General features: G+C 46.7%; 1 protein-coding gene across 3 annotated transcripts in view; it reads left to right on the top strand.

The window, feature by feature from the left end:
* Nucleotides 1-341: 341 nt before the first annotated feature.
* Nucleotides 342-26,780, top strand: part of PALS2 (protein associated with LIN7 2, MAGUK p55 family member) — a 315,351-nt gene continuing 288,912 nt past the window's right edge. The window contains exon 1 of one of the 3 annotated variants that reach the window (XM_063921695.1): nucleotides 342-429. The gene's annotated coding sequence lies outside the window, so the exon portion shown is untranslated. The other 2 variants (XM_063921694.1, XM_063921698.1) reach the window with 2 other exon arrangements.

Below are 26,780 nucleotides of genomic sequence, written 5' to 3' on the forward strand. Positions count from 1 at the left end.
ATGTCTATATGTACAGTTCTGAACAATGCAGCATGCTGAGCTTTGTAGTTCCACAACAGCTAGAGAGGGCCACTGTGCCAAGCTGGCAGCAACCATATCACAGGCTCCTGTATTAGGTGCTCCTGTAATAACTGTGCACACAGCCAGAAGCCGTCATCATAACTTTCACTAACAACTAGCCTGGGCCGCAGCGACGCTCTCCCACCTCCTTCCCCAGAAGGCACAGGCTTCAGAGTCAGCAGCAATGCCTGACACCTTGGGTAAGGTTGTCAGACAGAGAGGAGGAGCGCGAGAGGCAGGGGGAGGAGTCACACAGGCGGTTACGCTCCTGTCACCGCACAGCTGTGTGACGTCGCAGCAGCAGTAGTATACTACACACACTGACTGACTCAGACTGAGCCGGGTGACGTCAGCGGCCACCAGCAGCAGGTACGCGTGCACGCCCACCACTGTGAGCGAGTGACTGTGACACAGACAGGCGGCGCGCTCCCTCTCTCCCCGCTACCGTCACATGGCCGCGCGCCGCCGGCTTGCGCGTTCCCGACCACACACACTATGCTGCTTCTGACGCCGGCCGCGCTCGCGGAGTTCGGTGGCAAAAGAAGAACAAGAGGGCGCGTTTCCCATGTACGGTCCCGTCCCTCCTCCTCCCGTTAGGTGACGGAGCCCGAGTGTGTGAGAGACGTCTAGCGGCAGAGCCGGAGCTCAGCATCGCCCCTTATCCCCTCACACCACTGGCGGGCGGGGAGCAGACGCCGGTGCGGGAGAGAGGTGAGTGGCTGTCACCGGTCAGTGTGGCTGTGATTTGTGTCCCGCTGCAGCCTGGCCGGAGAGGAGGAGCCGGGAACATGTGAGGGGAGCAGTGTGTGCTGTCATGTGTTGCATGTGCGGACACTTACCTTACACGTGTGTGTGTGTGTGTGTGTGTGTGATCCCTGCTGTCAGTGTGTGCCAGGTAAGTGTGCACCCATGTGCCTGCAGCTCTGTCATGTGCACATGCATGTCCTTGTCCTGTGTGCAGCGGCAATGCAGCAGATGTGTGTGTGTATGTGTGTATATATATATATATATATATATATATATATATATATATATATATATGTGTATGTATGTGTTTTATTATTATTTTTTTTACACTATCTGCAGCCCCCCCCATGGATGCATGCAGTATGTCAGTGTGTTGTGTCCTTCCCCACATGACCCTGTGTCTATATGAGCCTCCTGCACTGTGTGAGGTGTCTGCTGCTGTGCTGGGGAAACCCTCTCAATCAATGGCCCAGCATAAGGACAGGGGAGGGAGGGCTCAGTGAGCTTGCCCTGTTCTCCCCTCCTCTCCCTGGGATTCAGAGAGCTGCTGCTGCCTGCAGTCCCCACAGAGGAGAGGGGTCCTGCTTACTAACAGATGTGTTAGGAGGGATTAAGCGTTTACATTTTTTCCTTTTTGCTGCTCAGTGCCAGGACTGAGTGACATGCATGCTACATGACTGTTACATGCCATCCCTAGCCAGAGGAAATGTGCAAAAGGACATTTGTAGGAAGTGACTGGTTTGGGAAATGCTGGGGACGTCTGTGGTGAGTTATAGGATACCTGTTGAGCGGGAGAGGGGTTGGGGCATTGTATAAAGAGTGCAGTCCGCTCCTGGGGTTTCGGTGCCGGCAATTAAAGCTATTGGGCTTCTCAAATAAAATGCTCTGCTTCAATTTAATTATTAAAACATGGTTTGTGCACCAGACTATGCGTCTGTGCCTTTGTGATAAGGCAAGCCGTGATCTTATAAACCTGATAGTCTGAATACTTACACCACTGATTGAGAATACGTTGTGCTTTGTCAAATGTTATAGTCACGTTCTACTTAAACTTGTATTTTATTTTCTGTTTTTATTTAAAAAAAAAGTGGTATAAACTGCTGCCTGCATATTTTGTTAATGCACATTAATAATGTATATTTTTTTCTTTGAAGCCATTTAAAAATGCTGTATAACATTTATTTATTTATTTTAAAATATTTATGCATTCTGTTTGGAGACCGTGACCTGTTGTAATTCGTTGGGTAGTGACCCTTTTTATACTTAACTATAAACAATGAGCGTTTATTTAGTTGCATTTATTGAGATTTGCTGGCTGTTTAAACATTAACTTGTTTTGTTTCTTCTGCGTTTTACAACGTTTGTTATAGGAGCAAAGAAAAGTGTTTACTGTTTGTGTGTAGTGCCCGCTTGACTGGCTTATGTCAAATATAGGGTGAGTGGCAGTTATCACTACAGATGTCAGGACTAGATACATTGTGGCTATGACCTTTCACGTACTTGTCATCCGGCCCACTTTTGTTTTTTCTTTTTACTTTCTATTATCTTGTTGATAGTGCATGAATACTGCACATTTCTGGAGTTATGGTGTGTACACACGGTGAGATTTTTTTTCTTTCGAACTATAGTCAAAATCGCAAGAAAAGTTAGTGCAAATCGCAAGGTGTTATGACACTGGCGATCCCTATTCGATCCTGAGGCACGGTCCCGCTAGGTCAGTATCGCAAGAAAAGATAGACTGGGCAGGCAAGTCTATCTTTGCTAGATCGGTGTACTATCTAGTTCATCTCACATGTCAATTACATCTCACATAAGCCAAAATCGTAAGCACACATAGTCCATATCTCAAGAAAAGTTAGTCAAAATCGGTGGTGCTGGGCTCCGGGGAGTTCAGGGGAAATCGCAAAGTGAAAATCGGGCATAGCAAGGATCTCACCGTGTGTACACACCAGGCAATCAGTCTTTTTATAACAAAAATGAAGCAATACAAATTGTAACTAGGATCATAACTCTTCATCTCATGTTTCCTATTGTGACTGTAAAGCTCTTTGGGACATGGTACTATTTCCATAACATTTTTTTTCACCCTATAAAGGGTGTGGTTAAATCTATCCAGATTTTGTTTATATTCATTTAGTAGCACATGTATTTATTTTATATATCCTTATCAGGGTTTTTTTAACAAAAATAAAGTTTGTATTGCACATCATAAAATAATACTATTCACCTTTGATTTACACATCTGTCTATCCAAACACCAGTTCCTTTATTCTCCCTGTACTTGACTGTGCGGAAGCAGTGTGCCGCGAGAAGCAATCTACACCACAATTCATCAGTCAGACCCTTTCATACAAGGCTTGTACTATTTTCTTACATCAGTACTCGTAGCAGCCATTACAATGGGTTTGCACCTTTCTACATCGATAGAGATAGGTATTAGGATAAAAAGAAAAAGAAAAAAAGAAAGATCATGTGGATGATATATAATGGTGCTCCTCTTCTTCCCCTGGCTAGGCAGCTAGTGATCATTTCCCCCTATCTCCCCATCACATCTGGGTGCTATACATTTCCTTTCGTCCCAGGGACATACTAGCAGGGCCGGATCTTGCCCTTGTGGCGCCCCGGGCAAAAATAGGGGCGTGGCTTCATATGGGGGCGTGGTCAGTTACTCCCCCATTTGTGCCCCCTGTAGCGCAGCTGAAAAAATAAATAAAAGTATACTTACAATCCCCGCTCCTGATTCCAGACCTCCTCCTCCGCCGGTGCCGCTCTTCTCCTGTCCTCGGATGGTTGTGTCTGTCCTCGGATCTATGGGAGAGACGTCATTACGTCTCTCCCATAGCACAGCATAGACACTAGAGGTCAATTATGACCCCTAGTGTCTGTGCCACTATGCTGTGCGGTGCGCGATGACGTCATCGCGCACCGCATAGCAAAGGTCTTCTCCATGAAGGGAAACTAGACGCTTAGCGTCTGGTTCCCTTTAAAGCGGGGGGCACTGCGGAGGGCACAGTGGCGGATCTTGCCATGGTGCGGCGCCCTCCGGATGGCGCCGGCGCCCCGGGCAAAAGTACTGCTTGCCCGTGGCAAGATCCGCTACTGCATACTAGCCAATGATGGGCTGGTTACCTGTGCACTGCAGTCTGCTATTGTACAGAGATACAAAGATTCCCTTGAAAGTACACCTACACAGTACAGTGGCTGTACAGTAGTTACACTCTTGAGTGATCAACAATAAAATATTACAATTTTACTTTGTGTTACAAAAAACCTTCCACAACACCAGCATGTTCATACTTCCATTCAGCCTAATCCTGTTTATGCAGCTGCTTTCTGTTGGCAGTATTTGTTTCTGAAATGTTGGGTAACTTCAGTCGTCATCTTCACAATGCTGTGATGTGCCTTCATTTTTATTGTCAGGCACACAGATAAAATTCTGATTAGCTAACAAGCAAAATAAAATATCTTAAAGGATTTAAACTAAACGTGCAGGAGGAACTAATACCGCTTTCAGATCGCAATGCCGGGTCCCAGCCTGTAATTGGAAACGGGTCCTTCCCGGATGGGACCTACACACCGCAATCCCAATATGCCGGGTCGGCTTGACATCCGGGGGCGGCGCTGGAGATGAGATCATCTCCGCACCGCCTCTCCCTATTCTGTGACCGGGTACCAGGGTCGCATCGACTCTGTTAACCCGTTCACACTGTGCCTGACCCGGGAATAACCCTTCTTATAACCCGGGTTGAATTACCAGGTCAGGCGACCCGGGAATTTGTCCATGGCCCCTTTCATACCGCACAGTGACCCGCGTCGACCTGGCAATATACCGGGTCGAAACCAGGTTATTTGTGCAGTGTGAAAGGGGTATCTTTTAGCAAATAGTCTGATGTGCTGTATAGGAGACATAGGGGTCTATTAAATTATTATTTATTACCAGTTATTTGTGTTGCGCACACACATTCTGCAGCGCTTTGCAGAGAATGTTTGGCCGTTCACACTAGTCCCTGCCCCAGTGGAGCTTACAGTCTATATTTCCTACCACGTGTACACGCACACGCATTCACGCTAGGGTTCATTTTGTTGGAAGGCAGTTAGTATACCAGTATATTTTTGGATTGTGGGAGGAAACCGAAGGAACCCCACACAAGCATGGGGAGAATATACAAACTCCACACAGTTAGGGCCATTGTGGAAATCAAGCCCATGTCCTCAGTGCTGTGAGGCAGTAATGCTAACCATTACACCATCCGTACTGCCCATTTCATGAAGTAGTGGAAAGAATGGAGAAGTGAGCCAGTGGATAAGTTGCCAATGGCAACCAGTATGGTTTGACGTAACATTTATCAAGTGCATTTGATAAAATTACACGTAGCAGCTGATTGTTTGCTATGGGCAACTTCTAAACTGGCTCACTACTCTACTTTCTTTACTGCTTCATGAATAGACCCCATAAACTTCATCAGTCTGTTTGCAATTGTGATTGTTCGGATTCAGATAAACCACTTTGGGATGCAGGAGGGCTTCTGCGCATGTGTCTACACCAGCATTACATTATGGGGCTAATTCAGACCTGATCGCTCAGTAGGTTTTTTTTGCAGTCATGCATTCGCATAGTCGCCGCCTATAGGGGAGTATACAGTATTTTCGCTTTGCAAGTGTGCGATCGCATGTGTAGCAGAGCTGTACAAACTGATTTTTTGCAGTCTATGCGCTGCCCAGGACTTACTCAGCCGCTACGAACACTTCAAACCGTCCGGGACTGGACTTGACGTCAGGAACCCTCCCTGCAAATGCTTGGGAACGCCTGCGTTTTTCCAACCACTCCCAGAAAATGGTCAGTTGACACCCACAAACGCCTTCTTCCTGTCAGTCTCCTTGCGAATGCCCGTGCGAACGGATCCTTTGCACAAACCCATCGCTGAGCGGCGAACCGCTTTGTACCCATGCGACGTGCCTGCTCATTGTGACGCATGCGCAGTTTAGACCTGATTGCCCGTACGAAAAATGCAGCCTGGCGATCAGGTCTGAATTAGCCCCTGTATGCCCAGAGTCCGCGCAGCTACAGTAGGACAGGTTTGGATGATAATTGTAATTATGGGATTCTTCAGGTACTGTGGAGAATTCCTCTTGTGAGGATTTTACCAGAAATGAAGAAACGCTAAGGAAATTTACTTTGTATAATGCTTATGTTCTATTAAATTACATAGGTAAATCTTGGGGGATAAATTAAATCATAACGGATGTTTCTGAATAAATATCTGTTTCTCCATAAACAAGCTATTCCCTGTATATCCAGTGATTATTATTATCCTTTATTTCTATGGCGTCACATGGGATCCGCAATGCACGATTACAGAGTACATAAACAAGTAAGCAAAACACGAAAAGAGTGACTTTCAGTTCAAGGCAATATAGGACAAGTACAGGGTATATAAACATAGCTGCATCAGCAAACGACACTGAAATAAGTATCAGGGTGGCAGAAACCCAAGGGATTTGGGTGGTCATTCCAAGTTGTTCGCTCGCTAGCTGCTTTTAGCAGCTTTGCAAACGCTAGGCTGCCGCCCTCTGGGAGTGTATCTTAGCTTAGCAGAATAGCGAACGAAAGATTAGCAGAACTGCTACTAAATATTTTCTTGCAGTTTCTGAGTAGCTCCAGACCTACTCCTAGATTGCGATCAGCTCGGTCCGTTTAGTTCCTGGTTTGACGTCACAAACACGCCCTGCGTTCGACTAGACACTCCCACGTTTTTCCCTGACACGCCTGCGTTTTTTAGCACACTCCCGGAAAACGCTCAGTTACCACCCAGAAACGCCCCTTTCCTGTCAATCATTCACAGATCAGCAGTGCGACTGAAGAGCGCCGCATGAACACCAGCAAATCTGCTAAGTTTTGTGTAAAATAACTTAGCGCATGCGCTCTGCGTACCATGCGCATTTAGCAACAAATTGCAGCATAGCGAAAATCGGCAACGAGCTAACAACTTGGAATGACCACCTTGGTGCCGTCGAAAGAAGTATGGAATAGAAGATAGTTTAAGTAAGAGAAGGAAAAGCACATGAGGGAAGAGGGCCCTGCTTGTGAGAGCTTACATTCTAAAGTGGTGGGCACTTAGGATGAGTGTTTAAAGAAGAAGTGTGTCTTGAGAGCCCATTTGAAGTTTTGTGGAGGGTCTGAGGGGGACAGGTAGATAATTCCACAAAGTGAGCATCACATGCAAAGTATTGGATGTAGGAGTGGACGTAGGTAATCAGTAGGCTGGAGAGGCAGCATGCATTAGCAGAGCAAAGAGGACGGATGGGAGTGTAAAGGGAGATAAGGTCGGAGATGTAAATGGGAGAGGAGTGGATGAGAGCTTTGTAAGTGATGTGAGAAGCATGAATCTGATTCTGAAGGGGAGTCTGTAAAGAGCTTGTAAGAGAAAGGAGGTGGACGTAGAACGTTTGGTGGGAAAGATGAGCCGGGCAGGAGCAGCATTGAGGATAGATTGGAGTGAAGAGAGGCGTTTATCAGGTATGCCAGATAGGAAAATATTGCAGTAGTCCGGTCTGGAGATGACCAATGAGTGGATAAGGGTCTTAGTGGCATCCTGGGTGAGAAAAGGTCTGATCCTGGAAATATTTTTAAGATGAAAATCACATGTTTGAGAGAGGTGCTGAATGTGTGGTTTGAATGAGAGGGAGGAGTCATGTATTTAAAATAGTAAAGATTAATATTGAAAGAGTAGGCACAGCTAAAGAGACATCTGTCTAATGCTTATTGACCTTATGGATAGGAAAATGGAGAATTCTTTTAACCACCTGCCGAGCATGGTCACCAATCTCAGAGGGACTGGTTAGCTCCTCTGCACCTCTGGATTCTCCTCCAGTGTGTGCCAGTTACTGCTGGTGTCCTGATATAGATGTATTTATGTTTTTGATATATCGACTGAGATCGACACTTTGAAATATCGATAATAATGATAACCACCACACAAATTGCAATTTTTATGGTATACTGTGTTTCAAAATAGTTTTTCTCATTCAGGGTCCACAGGCTCTACCTTGGGTAGTAGGTGGTGTCAGAGGAATGGCCACCAAACGGTTGAAAGCTTTTGAGCTCCCAGAATGCAAAAGTCCAGCCTCCCTATAACCCCGCCTCCTTGCTCAGGGAATTCAGTTTTTTGTTTGGTGCGGCAGGAGCCGGGCCACTGTAGAAATGGTGTGGCTGTCATTTTTACAGCCACAAGCGCTTATTATTTTATATTGTCTTTTTATTTTATTTTTTTAGCTCTTTTCTATGCGTCTTAAACGCATAAAAGAAAAAGCCGCTCTAACAACTTCACGCCCGGTCTTGACAACAGTTACCTTTGTGTAAACACTGCTGTTGGATAGGTTTTAAATAGATGTTCGGGACCTATTTCAATCATATTTTGAAAATAAATATTTGCCAGATAAGTGATTAAAAAGCGTTGTTTCTCAGGACCCAAAGCCCTTGCTAAAATTGAGAGTAGCGCTTCAGATGGATTTTCTTTACAAGGTAAACAAGTAATAAGACCTTTAGGAATTATGCAAAGTGGTATGAATTCCTATACGCACCTGCGATCAGTTTGCTGTAAAGAGCATGTTTGCAAATGGGCATGTGCGACTAATTTGCACCTGCAGCCCATAGAGATTGCGTTGTCTGAATACGGATGCGAATGGTCACACCCTGTCGTGTCTAGTGGCAAAGATGAGGTTGGCTACAACTGTAGCTTGACTAATATCATAAATGAAGGGCTTTTCCTATTTGGAGAAAAATTGGATTCCATGATCCAGGAATCTTCTGTAGAAATATCTAATTGCTTACAGGACAGAGGGGGAATTCATTTGTCTATGGGCATCTGACCGTCAATTTCCAATTGTTTGTCAATGGACGAAAGTGCAATGAATGCTCATTACTTATCACGCATGTCACACCCCAAATGCGCCGGGTTGCAGAATTTTCCATCTTCTATACTTCCTGAAAGCTTTTCTGAGTCTTCAATATCAAGCATGAAAGGCAGAGAACTCCACACTGACTATTGCCAGGATCAGTCCCCTGTTACATCAGTAACTGGCAGAATTTTGCAATACGTGTTCGCATTCCATCAAAGAGCAGTAGGTTTTAGGGCGAGATTCAATTGTTTGCAACCCCGACAGCCAGTTGATGGTGCCCAACGGAGCAATCCAATTGTGTGTCTGCATTTCAGCTTGCACCCCCCCCCCCCCCTTCCCCCCATGGGTGGTGAGTTGAAAAGAGCAAAAACTGACTCTTTGGGAGCCCAAACGGGACTTTCTCTGACGTCCTAGTGGATACTGGGTACTCCGTAAGGACCATGGGGAATAGACGGGCTCCGCAGGAGACTGGGCACTCTTAAAAGAAAGATTAGGTACTATATATGGTGTGCACTGGCTCCTCCCTCTATGCCCCTCCTCCAGACCTCAGTTAGAATCTGTGCCCGGCCAGAGCTGGATGCACCTAGTGGGCTCTCCTGAGCTTACTAGAAAAGAAAGTATTTGTTAGGTTTTTTATTTTCAGTGAGATCTGCTGGCAACAGACTCACTGCTACGTGGGACTTAGGGGAGAGAAGCAAACCTACCTGCTTGCAGCTAGCTTGTGCTTCTAAGGCTACTGGACACCATTAGCTCCAGAGGGATCGAACACAGGGCCCGACCTCGTTCGTCCGTTCCTGGAGCCGCGCCGCCGTCCCCCTTGCAGAGCCAGAAGACGGAAGATTCCAGAGAAAATCGGCGGCTGAAGACTCCGGTCTTCAATAAGGTAGCGCACAGCACTGCAGCTGTGCGCCATTGCTCCCACAGCACACCACACGCTCCGGTCACTGGTGGGTGCAGGGCGCTGGGGGGGGCGCCCTGGGCTGCAATTTGTATACCTTACTTGGCAAAATGCACATAATACAGGTCTAAACTGTATATGTGCCTAATCCCCCGCCATAAATATTATTAAAAAAGCGGGAGAAGCCCGCCGCTGAAGGGGCGGGGCTATCTTCCTCAGCACAGCCAGCGCCATTTTCTCTTCACAGCTCCGCTGAAAGGACGCTCCCCAGGCTCTCCCCTGCAGTATACACTACGGAAAGGGTAAAAAAGAGAGGGGGGGGCACATAAATTTAGGCGCAAAAGGTAATATAAGCAGCTATTGGGGGAAAATTCACTTTGTATTAGTGTAAATTCCTCTGTTATATAGCGCTCTGGTGTGTGCTGGCATACTCTCTCTCTGTCTCCCCAAAGGACTTTGTGGGGTCCTGTCCTCAGTCAGAGCATTCCCTGTGTGTGTGCGCGGTGTGTCGGTACGGCTGTGTCGACATGTTTGATGAGGACCCTTACGTGGAGGCGGAGCAGGAGCCGATAAGTGTGATGTCGCCCCCTGCGGGGCCGACACCAGAGTGGATGGATATGTGGAAGGTATTAACCGACAGTGTCAACTCCTTGCATAAAAGGTTCGATGATGTAACAGCTTTGGGACAGCCGGCATCTCAGCCCGCGCCTGCCCAAGCGTCTCAGAGGCCATCAGGGGCTCAAAAACGCCCGCTACCTCAGATGGCAGACACAGATGTCGACACGGAGTCTGACTCCAGTGTCGACGAGGATGAGACAAATGTACAATCCACAAGGGCCATCCGATGCATGATTACGGCTATGAAAAATGTGTTGCACATTTCTGACATTAACCCGGTTACCACAAAAAAGGGTATTATGTTTGGGGAGAAAAAGCAACCAGTGACTTTTCCCCCATCTGATGAGTTAAATGAATTGTGTGAAGAAGCGTGGTGTTCCCCAGATAAGAAATTAGTGATTTCTAAGCGGTTACTAATGGCGTACCCTTTCCCGCCAACGGATAGGTTACGCTGGGAGACATCCCCTAGGGTGGACAAGGCGCTCACACGCTTATCAAAAAAGGTGGCACTGCCGTCTCAGGATACGGCCGCCTTAAAGGAGCCTGCAGATAGAAAGCAGGAGGCTATCCTGAAGTCTGTGTATACACACTCAGGTACTATACTGAGACCTGCTATTGCTTCAGCATGGATGTGTAGTGCTGCAGCAGCATGGTCTGATTCCCTGTCAGATAACATTGATTCCCTTGACAGGGATACTATTTTGCTAACCATAGAGCATATTAAAGACGTAGTCTTATATATGAGGGATACACAGAGGGACATTTGCCGGCTGGCATCTAGAATTAATGCAATGTCCATTTCTGCCAGGAGAGTATTATGGACTCGGCAGTGGACAGGTGATGCTGATTCTAAAAGGCACATGGAAGTTTTGCCTTATAAGGGTGAGGAATTGTTTGGGGACGGTCTCTCGGACCTCGTGTCCACAGCAACAGCTGGGAAGTCGACTTTTTTACCTCAGGTTCCCTCACAGCCTAAGAAAGCACCGTATTATCAAGTACAGTCCTTTCGGCCCCAGAAAGGCAAGCGGGTCAGAGGCGCGTCATTTCTGCCCAGAGGCAGGGGTAGAGGGAAAAAGCTGCACCAGGCAGCCAGTTCCCAGGAACAAAAATCCTCCCCTGCTTCCACTAAGTCCACCGCATGACGCTGGGGCTCCACAGGTGGAGCCAGGTGCGGTGGGGGCCCGTCTCTGGAACTTCAGCGACCAGTGGGTTCGCTCACAGGTGGATCTCTGGGTTCTACAAGTGGTATCTCAGGGATACAAGCTGGAGTTCGAGACGTCTCCCCCTCGCCGTTACCTCAAATCAGCCTTCTCAGCTACTCCCAAGGAAAGGGAGGTAGTACTGGCGGCAATTCACAAGCTGTACCTCCAGCAGGTGATAATCAAAGTTCCCCTCCTTCAACAGGGACGGGGTTACTATTCCACAATGTTTGTGGTACCGAAACCAGACTGTTCGGTAAGACCCATTCTAAATTTGAAATCCTTGAACACTTATATAAGGAAGTTCAAGTTCAAAATGGAATCGCTCAGGGCGGTTATTGCAAGCCTGGAAGAGGGGGATTTTATGGTATCACTGGACATCAAGGATGCTTACCTACATGTCCCCATTTACCCACCTCACCAGGAGTACCTCCGGTTTGTGGTACAGGACTGCCATTACCAATTCCAGACGTTGCCGTTTGGTCTGTCCACGGCACCGAGGGTATTTACCAAGGTAATGGCCGAAATGATGATACTCCTTCGAAAGAAGGGAGTTATAATTATCCCGTACTTGGACGATCTCCTTATAAAGGCGAGGTCCAAGGAGCAGTTATTGGTCGGAGTAGCACTATCTCAGGAAGTGCTACAACAGCACGGCTGGATTCTGAATATCCCAAAGTCGCAGCTGGTTCCTACGACGCGTCTGCTGTTCTTGGGCATGATTCTGGACACACAACAGAAGAAGGTGTTTCTCCCGGAGGAGAAGGACAAGGAGTTGTCATCTCTGGTCAGAGACCTCCTGAAACCAAAACAGGTGTCGGTGCATCACTGCACACGAGTCCTGGGAAAGATGGTAGCTTCTTACGAAGCAATTCCCTTCGGCAGGTTCCATGCAAGGATCTTTCAGTGGGATCTGTTAGACAAGTGGTCCGGATCGCATCTTCAGATGCATCGGTTGATCACCCTGTCCCCGAGGGCCAGGGTGTCTCTGCTGTGGTGGCTGCAGAGTGCTCAGCTTCTCGAGGGCCGCAGATTCGGCATTCAGGACTGGGTCCTGGTGACCACGGATGCAAGCCTCCGAGTTTGGGGGGCAGTCACTCAGGGAAGAAACTTCCAAGGACAATGGTCGAGTCAGGAGACTTCCCTACACATAAATATTCTGGAACTAAGGGCCATTTACAATGCCCTAAGTCAAGCAAAACCCCTGCTTCAAAACCAGCCGGTGCTGATTCAGTCAGACAACATCACGGCGGTCGCCCATGTAAACCGACAGGGCGGCACAAGAAGCAGAATGGCAATGGCAGAAGCCACAAGGATTCTCCGATGGGCGGAGAATCACGTGATAGCACTGTCAGCAGTGTTCATTCCGGGAGTGGACAACTGGGAAGCAGACTTCCTCAGCAGGCACGACCTCCACCCGGGAGAGTGGGGACTTCATCCAGAAGTCTTCCAGCTGATTGAAAATCGTTGGGAAAGGCCACAGGTGGACATGATGGCGTCCCGCCTCAACAAAAAGCTAAAAAGATATTGCGCCAGGTAAAGGGACCCTCAGGCGATAGCTGTGGACGCTCTAGTGACACCGTGGGTGTACCAGTCGGTTTATGTGTTCCCTCCTCTTCCTCTCATACCAAAGGTACTGAGGATAATAAGAAAGAGAGGAGTAAGAACTATACTCTTCGTTCCCGATTGGCCAAGAAGAACTTGGTACCCGGAACTACAAGAAATGATCTCAGAGGACCCTTGGCCTCTGCCGCTCCGACAGGACCTGCTACAGCAGGGGCCCTGTCTGTTCCAAGACTTACCGCGGCTGCGTTTGACGGCATGGCGGTTGAACGCCGGATCCTGATGGAAAAGGGCATTCCGGTTGAAGTCATTCCTACGCTGATAAAAGCTAGGAAGGATGTGACAGCAAAACATTATCACCGCATATGGCGAAAATATGTTGCTTGGTGTGAGGCCATGAAGGCCCTAACAGAGGAATTTCAGCTGGGTCGATTTCTGCACTTCCTACAGTCAGGAGTGACTATGGGCCTAAAATTGGGATCCATTAAAGTCCAGATTTCGGCCCTGTCTATTTTCTTTCAAAAAGAACTGGCTTCACTGCCTTAAGTTCAGACGTTTGTTAAGGGAGTGCTGCATATTCAGCCCCCTTTTGTGCCTCCAGTGGCACCTTGGGATCTCAACGTAGTGTTGGATTTCCTAAAATCACATTGGTTTGAGCCACTTCAGACCGTGGAGTTGAAGTATCTCACGTGGAAAGTGGTCATGCTTTTGGCCTTGGCTTCGGCTAGGCGTGTCAGAATTGGCGGCTTTGTCATGTAAAAGCCCTTATCTGATCTTCCATATGGACAGGGCAGAATTGAGGACTCGTCCCCAATTTCTCCCAAAGGTGGTATCAGCGTTTCATTTGAACCAACCTATTGTGGTGCCTGCGGCTACTCGGGACTTGGAGGATTCCAAGTTGCTGGACGTAGTCCGGGCCCTGAAAATCTATGTTTCCAGGACGGCTAGAGTCAGAAAAACTGACTCGCTGTTTATCCTGCATGCACCCAACAAGCTGGGTGCTCCTGCTTCTAAGCAGACTATTGCTCGCTGGATCTGTAGCACGATTCAACTTGCACATTCTGCGGCTGGACTGCCGCATCCTAAATCAGTAAAAGCCCATTCCACGAGGAAGGTGGGCTCTTCTTGGGCGGCTGCTCGAGGGGTCTCGGCTTTACAACTTCGCCGAGCTGCTACTTGGTCGGGATCAAACACTTTTGCAAAATTCTACAAGTTTGATACCCTGGCTGAGGAGGACCTTGAGTTTGCTCATTCGGTGCTGCAGAGTCATCCGCACTCTCCCGCCCGTTTGGGAGCTTTGGTATAATCCCCATGGTCCTTACGGAGTACCCAGCATCCACTAGGACGTCAGAGAAAATAAGAATTTACTCACTGGTAATTCTATTTCTCGTAGTCCGTAGTGGATGCTGGGAGCCCGTCCCAAGTGCGGACTTTCTGCAATACTTGTATATAGTTATTGCTTAACTATAGGGTTATTGTTCTGAGCCATCTGTTGAATGAGGCTCAGTTGTTGTTCATACTGTTAACTGGGTATAGTTATCACAAGTTGTACGGTGTGATTGGTGTGGCTGGTATGAGTCTTACCCTGGATTCCAAATCCTTTCCTAGTAATGTCAGCTCTTCCGGGCACAGTTTCCCTAACTGAGGTCTGGAGGAGGGGCATAGAGGGAGGAGCCAGTGCACACCAGATATAGTACTTAATCTTTCTTTTAAGAGTGCCCAGTCTCCTGCGGAGCCCGTCTATTCCCCATGGTCCTTACGGAGTACCCAGCATCCACTACGGACTACGAGAAATAGAATTACCGGTGAGTAAATTCTTATTTTTTGCATCGCGCCCTTTGCTTTGGTTGGTTTTAGCTGCTAAACCCGACCTCTTTGGGCAAGATAAAAACCAAAACAATAGAATATTGGGAGCGATAAACAGTTGAGTCTTGCCAAAGAGTTCTGCCCTAGCTGCAAAACGCCAAATTGCCCCAATTGATTGCTGATGTAGGGGGGCCTTTAGTAAGTATAAATTAGTTTCAGATCTTCAGGCTTTTAAAATGCCCTCTTTCCTTGGGCACCATAATGAATTATTATTACATTTTATTTCTAAGGCGCCACAAGTGTTTCGCAGCGCTGTACAAAGGACAGTACAGGGAGACCAAACTTAACATTACAGTAAATAAATAACAAAAATAGAGTACAGGTAACAAAGAGCACTACAATTCTTGAAACATAATACAGCTTAGATGTAAGTAGCTGGTGCGTTATCAGCGCACTACTAAGAGCTAGTGGCCATAGATAGAAATGAGCCTTTACCAGCAGGAGAAAACCCTAGCCAGGCACTAAGAGAACTAACCCCTAGCCGGGCATAGGTTGCTCCAGTTGCTACTGATAGCAGTCATCTGTAAGTGATCTGGTGGCATCGCAAGCAACCTGACAGGACTGCTGCGCTGCTGCAGCGTCTCGTATCACATGCAGCGATGTCCCGCTAGAAGAGATTTGTGGAGAAGCTGCAAAGATTGTGCTGCCGGGAACAGTGTACAAAGCCCGGCAATAAAAACCGCTACAAAAGACACTTTCAGCTGCCATTCTCCCACTTTGACTTTAGCACTGGATGATCTTTTACTATATACCTCTGTGCCTATGACACAATCATAAAATGTAATTGCCTACAGATATTATATAGATAATAAGGCGTGATACAGCATGTAAATATCTGTCCAATTTTATTACATACTTTAAATACCACAAAGTCTTTCACTATCACACTGCTACCGTCTCACCCTGCAGTAGTTGAGGCATTGTTGTCCAAGTTTAGAATCCCCCCCCACATTTTATTATTGGATCATTAACCTCTTCAGTGCCCAAATTGTGCACTAAACGGTGTATACAAATATATCATACACCGTGATCGTGCTGAGCAAAAAAATTTGTGGGTCCCAGGGACACATTATGTTAAAAAAGTGGGGGTAGGGAGGGAAAGTGCAGACAACAGTTGGGATAGTGCTGAGGGGCTAGGGGCAGGCAGTGCTGGGGATAGTGATGGGCTAACGGTAAATAGCGGCTGGGGTAGTATTGGGGGGCAAGGCGGGGGTTAGGGGTAGACAATACTGGGGATATGGAGTAGGAAAAGGTAGATAGCAGCAGGGGCAAGTAGTCAATGCTTTAAGTGTAATAAAACTTAAAAAATGCTGTGATCCTAGCTCACAGCTCTGTCAATAGAGCCACACACTGCAATCACTGCACCCTTACTACAGCCACACACTGCAATTACTGCACCCTCACTACTGCCACACACTGCAATCACTACTACCCTGTCACTACAGCCACACACTGCAAAGAGTCAGTTTTGGAAGAATAATCTTTAGGTCTGTGGCCAGTTTTACTTTGATGTGCTTTGCAACACTTAATTTGCCAGCTGTTCGGAATTCCGGCGGTCAGGATACCGACGCCGGAATCCCGACAGCGGACAATGCCGACAGCCGGAATCCCAGCACACGGGCTATTCCCACTTGTGGGTTTCCACGACATCCATTGAGTGGGAATAGAACCTGCAGCGAGTCTAGCGAGCCCACAAGGAGGACTCTTTGCACTCTGCCGGCATACTGGCGACCGGGATGCCGCTGTCTGTATAACTGATGGCCAGCATCCTGGCCGCCGGTAAAACATACTGATCCCTACGTTTAGGGTAGTTTCACTTTCACATTTGTTGATACGAACATCCATGGTATTATACTTTACATGTTGCCCTCATGCATGGGAGGTATAGATATCTAATGTGTACATGAGATCCTATAACTTAGCTGTTTATCCATTTGTAAAAGGTGACCGGTCTGCGTAAGCCAATGATTTCCATACTCCTATGCCGTTGATTTCAAGAATGGAATAGTAACACTAGTAATGCCATCTTCTGAGCTTTCTTGTTCTCTCTTAACCTCGATAGCATAATCATTTCTGCTAGGTGTTTAAAGCTGAATAGTTTTTAGCAGTGTTCTTTTGTTTTATGTTTAGCATTATTTCACAATTAGACGGCAGTAGTGTAATGTCCTTCAGTTCTCGGTCATCTGCCCAACGCAGGTTTAAATTGTGGATTGCAATTGACTTGGCACACTGTACTAGCCACGGGTGGTCTTCAGTATGCCGGCTGTCGGGATCCCGGCGCACAGTATACCGGTGCCGGAATCCCGACAGCCGGCATACTGACACTTTTTCTCCCTCTTGGGGGTCCACGACCCCCCTGGTGGGAAAATAAAGCGGCGTGGCGAGGACAGCGAGCCCCCAAGGGGCTCATTTGTGCTCGCCCAGCTGTCGGTATGCCGGCGGTCGGGATTCCAGCGCCGGTATGCTGGTCGCCAGGAGCCCGGCTGCCGGCATACCCTACTACACCCCTAGCAATTCACATGGTGCTGGTGCATGTAGGTATACTGTGGGACAGCACGGATGGTGTAATGGTTAGCATTACTGCCTCACTCATTGAGGTCATAGGTTCGATTCCCACCATGGCCCTAACTGTGGATTTCCTCCACAGCTTGTGTGGATTTCCTCCAGGTGCTCTCGTTTCCACAAATATACTGGTAGGCTAATTGGCACCCAACAAAAAAAAATAACCGTAGCGTGAATGTGTGTACGTATACATGTACATGTGGTAGGGAATATATAGATTGTAATCTGCACTGGGGCAGGTGCTGATGTGAATGGACAAATATTCCCTGGAAGGCGCTGCGGAATATGTGAGCACTATATAAACAATTGGTAATAAATAATAAATTATGTATGCCTGCCCAATGAAGATACAGGGGATTAAACATTCAAGGTACACTAAGTAGGCAATTCTAATTACAAAAAACAGACCATACTGGTCTACTGCTTGTAATTTCCCCCCGGTTCATAAGGCCTGTAAACACTGGTATACTGTATATTTTGTTTGTTCCCTTAGGATATAAAAAGTTAGCTAAAAGCTTGTTGGTTTGACCTCACTTGTCAGCTGCTACAGCAATGCTGAAATTGACGTAAAGCACGTGTTTGTTAGAAAGTACTTGTACAGTGGCATTTGCTTACAGTAGTTCTTAGATATTGTGTGACAGAGGGGCGTTTATTATAGTTTAGGAATGTGTTCTAAAAGATTGACGTTAATGTGCAAGGGCTTATTGTAAAAAAGCAATACATTTCACGTATTTGCAGTATTAAGGGCACACTGTAAAATACTATTTTTGCATGCAAAGACTGTTACTCTTTTTTATGTCTGCTGTTTACTGTAGAATTTTTGTTCAGCCAGTATTTGATGATCATTGGGAGGGGATTCAATTCAGTGCAACGTTATTAGGCTCCTGGGATGACTGCCTGTGCTATAAATCAGCTTAAGTCAGGAGATGAAGTTTAATGCAACTAATGCTCAGGGGAAGTTACAGTGTACGGATAGGAGGAAATTGGAGTGCCAGACCACCATTGACTCATTATTTATAGGGGTCAATTCAGCGCGGATTGAATAGTGCCGGGAGGGAGCTCCCGGAGTTATTCAGTTCAGCGCAATGTGATGCCCGACAAGAGGATTTCTTCTGGAGCCACAACAGGGGTGCAAGCATAAATCTAACAAGTACAGGCGCGATTCTACTTTCTGCCCTTACGTGTCGGGAACATTATCGCACCAGGCACTTCAGTTGGAGAATGCCGATCCTCACAACTAAACTTCCTATTTAGTCCGTGAGAACCGGCCTTCTCCGACATAACAGCGTGCGGAATTAAATGGCACCGGAAGTTCCTTCCCGGCGCTATTTAATCTATGCTGGATTCAATTGACCCCATAGATATATCCTAAACAATATAAAAACCAAGGAAACGCTTTCCAGTGTAATAAAGGAGTACAGTATACAGGGATAGCAGCTAGTTCCAATAATAGATTTGTGAATACAATTAAAAAAATAAAAGCAAATACAAAAGAATGTATAATGAACTATACTCATAAAGAATAAACACATTGCGGCCGATTCAATTGTTTCTTTGCGCAGCCGCCACTAGAGGGCGCCAGACGGCAGCAATTCAGTTGTTCTGCTGTTTGGGCGCTTGGTGACCATTGAGCTTTTTTTTTTCTTTCCTGGAAGCCTCCTGGCGTGCAAGAAAAAATGTGTTGAACATCTCCATTTTGGGTGTCCAAATGGGAGCTTGGACGTCTGAAGCAGATAGTTTAGACGGGTTTAGCTGTTTTAGACTGCTAAGCCCGGTCTGTTTGAGCGCAACATGCATAATGTGCATGGGCGCCTAAACACAGTTGAATTGTGACAATTGTTTAGGTGTCTGAAAAGTCCCGTTAAGATGGTATTTTTAGATGCCCAAAACAATTGAATCTGCCCCATTGATTGGTGGTATAGAAATATAGGGGTATATGCAATTGCGGTCGAATTGCCGCAAATGTCGAAAAATGGGGCATTTTCGACACAAAAAAAATATTCGACAATGCAATACAGTACTTTACGACAAAAAAACGGACTTTTCAGATTCGACTTTTTAAAATTCGACAGTTGTCAAATTCGACATGTCTGCAATGGTAAAAATGCGGCTTTTCGGCAAAAGTATATTCAATTGAAGAATGTCGATTCGACAACAGTGCTTTTCGACAGTAATTTCGTCAATTTTATTCCGCCTCACTTTGCTGGCGGAATCTAATAAAAATTTTTAAAAACATGTTTTTTTTGTGTGTTTTTTTTTTTTTTATTGCTAAAAGCATATCTATTTATATTAGAAGGGATTATGTACTTGGTTTGTCTATTAGGATTTACAACTATTATTTATATATTTTTTTAAAATAATATTTTTTTTTTTTTAACTGACTAAAATAGAGAGAGCATGGTTTTCAGTGGGAAGGGGTGGGAATGGGTTAAAATCCAGGAAAAAAAATGCGTGGGGTCCCCCCTCCTAAGCATAACCAGCCTCGGGCTCTTTGAGCCGGTCCTGGTTGTAAAAATACGGGGGAAAAATTGACAGGGGATCCCCCGTATTTTTAGAACCAGCACCGGGCTCTGCGTTCGGTCCTGGTGCAAAAAATACGGGGGACAAAAGACGTAGGGGTCCCCCGTATTTTTAACACCAGCACCGGGCTCCACTAGTCAGAGAGATAATGCCACAGCCGGGGGACACTTTTATATCGGTCCCTGCGGCCCTGGCATTAAATCACTAACTAGTCACCCCTGGCCGGGGTACCCTGGAGGAGTGGGGACCCCTTAAATCAAGGGGTCCCCCCCTCCAGCCACCCAAGGGCCAGGGGTGAAACCCGAGCCCCCCCCCCCCCCCCATCCATGGGCTGCAGATGGGGGGCTGATAGCCTTGTGTAAAATAAAAGAATATTGTTTTTTGCAGAAAAACTACAAGTCCCAGCAAGCCTCCCCCGCAAGCTGGTACTTGGAGAACCACAAGTACCAGCATGCGGGGGTAAAACGGGCCCGCTGGTACCTGTAGTTCTTCTGCAAAAAAATAACCAAATAAAAACAGGACACGCACACAGTGAAAGTAAAACTTTATTACATACATGCCGACACACACATACTTACCTATGTTCACACGCCGACTCTGTCCACGTCTCCAAGTAGAATCCGGGGTACCTGAAAATAAAATTATACTCCCCTAAATCCAGTGTGTCCTGTTCTTTTTTTTTTTTTTTTTTTGTAATCCACGTACTTGGCTAAAAAACAAACCGCATACCTGATCCACGCACTGAAAGGGGTCCCATGTTTACACATGGGACCCCTTTCCCCGAATGCTGAGACCCCCCGTGACTCCTGTCACAGAGGGTCCCTTCATCCAATCAGGGAGCGCCACGTCGTGGCACTCTCCTGATTGGCTATGCGCGTCTGAGCTGACAGACAGCGCATCGCACAGCCGCTCCATTATCTTCAATGGTGGGAACTTTGTGGTCAGCGGTGAGGTTACCCGCGGTCATGGGACCCCTTTCAGTGCGTGGATCGGGTATGCGGTTTGTATTTTTGCCAAGTACGTGGATTACAAAAAAAGAACAGGACACACTGGATTTAAGTGAGTATAATTTTATTTTCAGGTACCCCCGGATTCTACTTGGAGACGTGGACAGAGTCGGCGTGTGAACATAGGTAAGTATGTGTGTGTCGGCATGTATGTAATAAAGTTTTACTTTCACGGTGTGCGTGTCCTGTTTTTATTTGGGTATTTTTTTGCAGAAGAACTACAGGTACCAGCGGGCCCGTTTCCCCCCTGCATGCTGGTACTTGTGGTACTCCAAGTAACAGCTTGCGGGGGAGGCTTGCTGGGACTTGAAGTTCTGCTGCAAAAAACAATATTGTTTTATTTTACACAAGGCTATCAGCCCCCCATCCGCAGCCCATGGATGGGGGGGACAGCCTCGGGCTTCACCCCTGGCCCTTGGGTGGCTGGAGGGGGGGGACCCCTTGATTTAAGGGGTCCCCACTCCTCCAGGGTACCCCGGCCAGGGGTGACTAGTTGGGGATTTAATGCCACGGCCGTAGGGACCGGTATAAAAGTGACCCCCGGCTGTGGCATTATCTCTCCAGCTAGTGGAGCCCGGTGCTGGTGTTAAAAATACGGGGGACCCCTACGCTTTTTGTCCCCCGTATTTTTTGCACCAGGACCGGACGCAGAGCCCGGTGCTGGTTCTAAAAATACGGGGGATCCCCTGTCAATTTTCCCCCCGTATTTTTACAACCAGGACCGGCTCAAAGAGCCCGAGGCTGGTTATGCTTAGGAGGGGGGAACCCCACGCAATATTTTTTTTAGGGTTTTTTAACCATTTTGTGCCGGTTTTTTATTGAATATGTTGAATTCCGGCACCCGCCGGCCGGGATTCAACGGTCGAATTTAAAAACGGGCGAAAAAAAGACGCAATTCGTCCGGAATTGCATATACCCCATAATGTCAAGACAATGCTGTTTATAAATTAATCCAGAGCTTCTCAAACACGATCCTTAAGGCACCCCAATGGTCAAGGTTTTAAGTTTAGCCATGCTTGGCCACAGGTGATTTAATTAGCACCTCAAGTCGATTTGATTTAACCATCTGTGCTGTGCCATAGATATACCTAAAATTTGGACATTGGGGTGCCTTGAGGACCGCGTTTGAGAACAATTTAATATGTATGATACATGTAAAAATATAAAATCTGCATAAATGACTATAAATATACAGTCGCATAAGAAAATCACAGTTGAGGTCAGTAAAAGGGTTAATACCCTTTTATAAGTATATCATGCTGCCAAAACTATTTTCAATGTAGAAGCCGATAAATGTCCTCAGGATTCCAGTACAGGCAGAAGAGTCAAATGAACAAATCACTTGTGAAGCAAGTAAGGAACCACAAGTGCACAAAGTATTATATTGTGTTATGAGCAGAGCCTCGGACTGCTGAATAAGCAGTTGGTACTTTTATCACCAGAAGCCCTGGCCGTATACTGACATCCCAAGTCCGGTGAATATTCAGGTGGACGTCTGGCGTGTAGTGCCCTACTGCCACTCACAGCTGCATCTCATACGGAAGTACAATGAAAATTGCACCGATGCTGATGATCTTCAGAACGGACAGGGATAATCCTTTTAGCAAACTGCTTCTACAAAAAAAGCAGCATGCTAATAAATCCTCTGACATCAGGCATTATCAAAATGGTACTCAAATAAGCTGCAGGGCCATAGCACCCAAAGCTTTAGGAGCCATTGTAGACAGTGGCGAGGGGGTGATGGAATAAGTGAGAGAGAGAGAAAATCACATGAGGGAAGAGGTTCCTACTCATGAGAGCTTACATGGAGGGGCAGACAGATAGGGGTGGCACAGCTGGGGTAAACAGTGAGCTTGGGACAGAGGGTTTAGGATGAGAGTTTGGTGAAGTGGGTCTTGAGAGCCCGTTTGAAGTTTTGTGGAGAGTCTGATGGGGAGAGGTAGATAATCACAGAGAAAGAGAGCATTCTAAAGGGGAGGGGCAGACATAGTATCATATATATCATATACACAGTGGTGTCAGCGATATAGTTGTACAGTATGCAGAACCTTTTATGTGTAAAATATCGGTTGGGTATGATTTACTGGTCAACGTTTCAGTGTGCGTAACAGTCATCAGGGACAGTGAAAGTGCACAGATACAGTACCTACAGTCTACATATCTGTACGCTTTTATCCGTGTTTGGCTTGGGCATCTGCACAGTTGTGTGCATTTATCGAGTGCCGGACCTTTATTGATAGAGATTTGTTTATTTCTATGACAAACTTTCTATATTTGAGGAGAGGAACTTCTGTTCATTATAGAGGTTATTGAAGAAAGAGCACATGAAGAAGAAGTCGTGCATGTTCTACAGCTCATATGGCTGGGGTTAACTGGTTACACAGATGTCAGCGCGGCTCAGTCACTGAAACAAAGACTGCAAGCAAAAAGTGCTGACATGTTCTCCTTCACGTCTTTAGGGGTTTAGTATGAGTTACCGTCGGTCGGGATGCTGGAGTATACAGACGCTGCATCCCGACAAATAATATCGGTCTACCTATGTTCTTCCCTCACCCCAACCCCCTTACACTCCCTTCCAGCAGCCTAACCCTAACCTCCCTCCATTGTTGCCTAAACCTTCTTAACCCCCCCCCCTTCTTACCACCTTTGCCAAAGCCTAAACCCACCCCTTCCCCCTTAGTGCCTAACCTCCCCTCAGTGGTTCCTAACCTCCTGGGGTGGTTCCTAACCCTCCTGCTATACTCACGGCCGGGATGCCAACTGTCGGGATTCCAGCATCTGTGTCCTGACCTTTTTGGGATTCCAGTGTCGGGATTCTGATAGGTGTCAGGATTCCAGCGTTGTGATCCCGTCAGCCGGTATCTTGACCGGATCACATCTCTAGGGGGTGCGAGGAAGAACATGTGTTGCCTGCATGTGTGTGTTGTTCTGTAATAGCCCATCGTGCTGATGTCAGGGAGATTAAGACACCCCTCCCCCAACCACCTCCATTGAGTTATTGATATTTCCTTATATTTATACTACAAATACTCAATTTCTCCAGTGCTGCATTTAAGATACATTGTGCATCACACAAAAATTGTAGATAACTAAGGGCCTGCTTCAGAGGTGGAGAAAGTTGCATTTGTAACTGAGTTTTTGCAAGTAGTGGATGTGCAGAAATATGCCAATGATGCTGTGAGGAAGTATACAGACACACCCACTGATGGCGTCTCTGATACACGGCTTGCGTATAGAGACTCACCATTGTACCAGTGTGCTATCCTATGGTTGCCAAGAATGTCAGTCGCAAGTAAGCTTTTACAACTGCATAGCGATTTGTAGTTGTAGGCTAACCCCCCAGGCTCGGACACGCCCCTGAAGCGGCCGTATCTGCATTTTGGTAGCTAAGAAGATGCAGCATCGTATCACTCCTCATGAACATTGGTTATCTGAACAACCCTCTAGTTACTCAGAATTGCCAGTTTTCCATGTTACCAGGGCCAGTAGAGCTGCATCCAAGGACACAACCTCAGCACACCCAGAAACTGTGCCCGCTTCCTCCTGTTTTTCTGAAACGCTATCCTTGTCTGCTTTCCCCCAAACTGTCGCAGCCTGTCAATCAGGGACCTATCTGCACTCGTAGTTCATAAACTATTGGTTTGCGTACATCTCTGAATTAGCCCCATAGGCAAAACCCCACCCTGTTAGCCTTTTTGCAGTTGCCAGGTCTATAACTTTGCTCTGCTTTATGAAATAAAGTAGGTAAGTCTGAATGATTGGTGAAGCCAGCTCCCGCATCAGAGCAGAAACTTAGGTCGCCCATCACTGCTGTAGAAGCCAGAAACTTGTCTGTTAGTGGCAAGAGCTGCTATGTGCTGAGGATGCACTGTTTTCACTTTGCGTGAGATGGTTCTCCCTGTACCATGACGCTCTCAATTACCAATCATAAATGAGGCACGAGAACGATATTGTGTCTGCAGAAGACTTTTCTGGATGGTTGCTATTTATGTAAAGCGCGGACTGCAGCATGGTTGTATGATGCATTTTTCACTGGTAATGAGTTGTAACCACTTCACTGGCTAAAAATGTTCCTAAATCTGCTCAAATTGGCAGGTTTTTTTTTATGATTGAGTTAGGGCAAGAACATCTACTTCAAACTTTTTATTTCTTTATTTAACCACTTAACTGACCTTATTTAATTTAATAAACTTTAAAAATGATGTTTAATATATTTAAATATTTTATTTTTTTAAAGATATTTGTTACATAAGTAGGCTTGGTACGCAGTCAGATTATCTGGTGTGGGGATCCCAGCGTTCAGGAGACAGACACCCGCCATCCCATCTGCTGGCATTTTGTATGTATCCCGTAGGCTTTATGAATATCTCTGAGTGAGTGGAGATCAGATCATTTCTGAAGACACTCCATCACTCTAGACCAGAGGTTCTCAAACGCGGCCCTTGAGGCACTCCGACGGGCCAAAGGGTTCGGTAGGGAATGGTGGTGGTCAGAATACCGTCTGCAGCATTCCACTGATCAAAATTCCGATAGGGGAAGGTAAATATACTTACCTTCTCCACATGGCCCTCTAACCCTAACTCACTCTCCCCACGACCTAAGCAGGCCAGTAACCCTCCATGGTGGGAACCTAACAGCCTTCTCCACAGCCTAACCCGTCAGATTGACATTGTCTGAAACGGGGGTTAAAACCTGACGAATTTGGCCCTGAATCCGACAAAACATGTGGCCGATCCACGTGCTTTCCGACAAGTCAGATTTTCGGACTTGTCGGATAAACGGCACTTTGACTGAATAGATCGAATCTAGATTCGAACGTAAATTGCCGTTTATTCGACAAGTCTGGAAATCCGACTTGAATTGAATATCCCCCATAAATTTAAAACCTGGACCATTGGGTGCCTTGAGGAACGCGTTTGAAAACTTCTGCTCTAAACCACCAATGCCTAGCTATTAGAGGTAGTGTTCACTCCAGGCTGTTTTAGCAGGGCACCGCGCCCTGCCCGTTTTTTAGCAGGCAAAACCCGCCCTGCCCCTTTTGCGGCGCCCTGCTAGAACAGCCGCCCGCTTCCTGCCCTCCCGGCGTGTATAGATACCGTGCGCATGCGCGCGGCATCCATTCACGCATTGGGAGAGGGCTGGGGGAAGCCCAGCACCGACGGAGGTGCTGGGCACGCCCCCAACAGTGACGTCGCCGGCCACAGACGCTCTCTATAGTAGCGTCTGTGGGCTGCACCGCCCCCTAAAATGACGTAGGCGTGGCCACACACCCTAATTTGCGTGACCGCGCCCCCATTTTGGACGCGCGCGCAACGAAGCCGCGCGCGCGCGCACAGGTGCCCCCGGAGTCCGGCGCCCTGCCCCTTTTCACTCCTAGAGTGAACACTATGAGGTCATTACTATTAAGTGTGGTATCAGTCGACTGTGCTTTCTAAATAGTGATTAGAGGTTATAATTTTTATCACTGCATATCTGTGTAGGATGGTAAATATGTTTGTGTGTTTTTTGTACCTATCAGTTAGTTGTGATTATATATTCTAATCCTTTTACTATATCATGAAATATATCCTAGTTACACAAGGTTAGTTATAATGGTTGTCTTAACTTCATCTTGGTCTGGCACTGCACAGTATTGTTCTAATGGGGTATGTTTTGGAGTCTTGAGCATTTGAAGAATATGCATTATTATTGAGGTTTACTTCTGATCGGCACTGGCCTTCCCATTGTTGATGGTTCATTTTAGCCGCTCTGGCTATTTTTAAATGTCCTGAGCAATTTTAAAATGGTGATTTGAGATGGTTCCATGTAGCAAGTCTGGATTGGGTTAACAGAACCCTGTGT

Source organism: Pseudophryne corroboree, chromosome 5 (genome assembly GCF_028390025.1).
Source record: "Pseudophryne corroboree isolate aPseCor3 chromosome 5, aPseCor3.hap2, whole genome shotgun sequence".
NCBI classification, from domain to species: Eukaryota; Metazoa; Chordata; class Amphibia; order Anura; family Myobatrachidae; genus Pseudophryne; species Pseudophryne corroboree.